Here is a 2,892-nt window from a genome sequence, read left to right on the forward strand (position 1 = left end):
TCATTTTCTAAATTAAAAAAAACCAAATATTATAAAATAAAATTTAAAATCATGGTTTTCTGTCAACATTGTTAAGACACACAACAAACACATAAAAAAAAAAGATAATTTCAAGGAGTGATCTTTCACTTACGCCAAAGGGCGCTTCTTCCCAAAGACATATGCAGCTAATTTGGTTTGCTAATTTGGTTTGCTCCATGGTCAGCTCCATTTCGGGAGTTGGCCTGAATGCCATCTCGTAAGCCTGTTTTCATAGTTTCAGCATTGTTTGGTCATCATAAATCAATCTACATAACCATGCATGCAGTTATTAACACCGGATCAGGGACTATAATTTGAAACCCACCATTGGAACACAGTTGCTGTTGTTTTCAATGCGATTGCGCCTAATTGCGGGAACAGTTTCGGTTGCCTCATGAGATAGGGGACTCGTTTGACGTACAGCGTGAAATGCAGAGGCCATCATTCGCTTCAGCGTCGACGGAGGAGTTGCATCAGTGGCAGTAACCTCGATTCGCTCCAGCTTCGGCAGCTTACAGGGCCCAGTAGGCTGGGGGCTTGATGCATACAATCCGGCGACGCAGGTTGTTGACTCAAACTGTGTCCACACCGGCAGACCACGGAGGTCCTGTTGGGCACAACGACAGTGGTGAACAAATCACCTTAATGGATTTAGGAGGAACAAAAATACTCCAACCATGGTGGCTTGGAGCAAGTCATATAAGTTGCGTACCTTGTCTTGGGTTGCTCCGACGGTCGTAGGTGCTTTGCTTGGGTTGGTCCCGAAGTGTCTTTGGGGTCCAGATCCCCACTTCAGGAGGGTGTTTTGCGGTGGCACAAGCAACGTCGCACCGATGGAGATGTGTGGAGTTGATCAAGACTCGTCGATGAGTACGTCGTTGTCATATCCAGGCGAGTTGGGTACAATGAGATCAAACAGGCTACCTTCGGTATCTGCCGCAACCACGGTTCCCTTGCCTTTCTCAGATGGTGTTCTAAGGTGAGTAAAAAATTTGCCCTCATCGCCAATAGGCTTCTTCGCTGGGCCCCTTTTGTCAGCAGGTGGAGCCATAGGAGCGACCTTACTGTCGGAGGAGTGGATGTCATGCTTCCATTCTTTGAGGCTGCTGCCGAGGGGCCTCGGAATCATCACAATCTTATGCTTATCATGATTTTGCTAACTGAGTTGGAGCATTTGGAGTAGCATTCCCTCTGCAACAGACGACCGCTTGGCCAGAATTTCTACCTTGGCTTCAACAACAGCAAGCCTCGCCTCGACTTTCTGCAAAATACGAGTCACCGCCACCACGAGCCTAATAAGTGCTTGAAAAAGATATTACATTTTTCAATTCGAAAATGAACGGACCGCTTCGGCCAGGTCCTGTTAATAAAGGAGAACATGGTCTTCTGCAAGGCAGATTAACCTTAACCATCCATAAAAACATAACCAGTTCGACGTGAACAATGACAACATGGCGAAGGAAAACGATATAAGCACGTTTGTTTTACCCCTGCTCAATGTTCTCATCACCATTGGATATACTACATGGTGTAATATACCATCATGGGCAACCAAAGTTCCACTATGCTTAACACAACTCCTTCACAAACGGAACGAAAATAACTAGAGATTACCTCAGCTATCCCCATGAGGCGTTGAAGTAACCCATTTTTACCATCATCGTTGTCTTCTGCCTCCTGTTTCCGTGACATCTCTTCCGGGATGGGCTGCGTTCACAAGAGTATAAATTTTTCAACGACAACATGATTTACAGTGAACGAAACGTGGATAACATATGCTTCCGCTACTCACCACATCCATTGTTAACTCCAGGTTCATTGCACAGCTGCTGGGGTCGTTGCCAGGAGTGTCGACCGGTTGTTTGTTATTACTTGGCTCATCCCTGCGAACAGTGAATACGAAAAAACTATTATTAGAGCTGACGTACATAAACAACGCGGAAGAGGTTAAGCTTTCTTACCCTTCTATGCATGGCTCATCGTGAGAGTCGGTGAGGAACGACTCGAAAGTTGACATTTTTGTTCCCTTAACGCTTCGTGCAGCGGCTAAATTTTTTGTGATGACTGAACCAGGAACGAAGAGACTATTCGAGACCCACCGTTTATGGGGATAGACAGCAGGCCATTAAGGACATTCCCAGCCTTTAGATGCATCCGATGATGATTGGCTCAACAACTTTGATCACCTCTCAGATTGGCCAGATGCCTTTTGCATCCTTTCCCACCAAGAGTTGGTAGTACACTGCAGGTTCTGACACAGAGGTAGTTCTTCACCGCCTCGGGAACTTGTTATCCTTGTGCACGTGTGTATCACGAGCATGTATACCTTAATTAGCAATCATCGGCATCCCTTTTTTGTTCCTGCCTTCCATAGGCACTAGATCCCTCCAAGCCAGGATTTGTTTTCTACTATGAGTAAGGTGTTGCCCATATTTAAAAGAATGTAATCCTATGGCACTCTTTTGATACGATTCATGAGCACATGCATTGGGTAACAACGATCATGCACCGCTTGAAATTTATACTAATGTGCATACCTCAACCATCTTCTCAATATTTTGTTTTATAGTGAGATAGTAGATCTAACGAATTTGAGACATTATGAACTTCAGTGGATTAGCACAAAATTATTAAAAGAAATTTACCAACATTAATGTAACAGAGTTAAAATTTAAGACATATAATGAATTGAATTATATTATTTTTATTAAAATTAGATCGGACAAATCCGCCTATCATAAAAGTTAATAAATTAAATTTTGAATTGGTATAAATTCATATTTTTTATAAAAATTACTACAATATTTCTATTTTATATATAAAAAAAAGTTAATTAAAATTAAAAATAAAGTAGTAAATAATTAAAATTTA

The 2,892-nt window shown here is 42.3% G+C and overlaps 3 long non-coding RNA genes across 3 annotated transcripts in view; 2 read left to right on the top strand and 1 right to left on the bottom strand.

The window, feature by feature from the left end:
- Positions 1-2,892, bottom strand: part of LOC110271733 — a 15,463-nt gene that overhangs the window by 3,362 nt on the left and 9,209 nt on the right. The window lies entirely within an intron of this gene.
- Positions 1-2,892, top strand: part of LOC110271734 — a 15,385-nt gene that overhangs the window by 3,041 nt on the left and 9,452 nt on the right. The window lies entirely within an intron of this gene.
- On the top strand, positions 124-2,545 carry LOC110271735. Its single transcript, XR_002362348.1, has 2 exons — positions 124-1,967; positions 2,095-2,545. It is a non-coding gene; the product is annotated as an uncharacterized LOC110271735 (long non-coding RNA).

The sequence above is a fragment of the Arachis ipaensis genome, chromosome B01, assembly GCF_000816755.2.
Source record: "Arachis ipaensis cultivar K30076 chromosome B01, Araip1.1, whole genome shotgun sequence".
Lineage (NCBI taxonomy): Eukaryota > Viridiplantae > Streptophyta > Magnoliopsida > Fabales > Fabaceae > Arachis > Arachis ipaensis.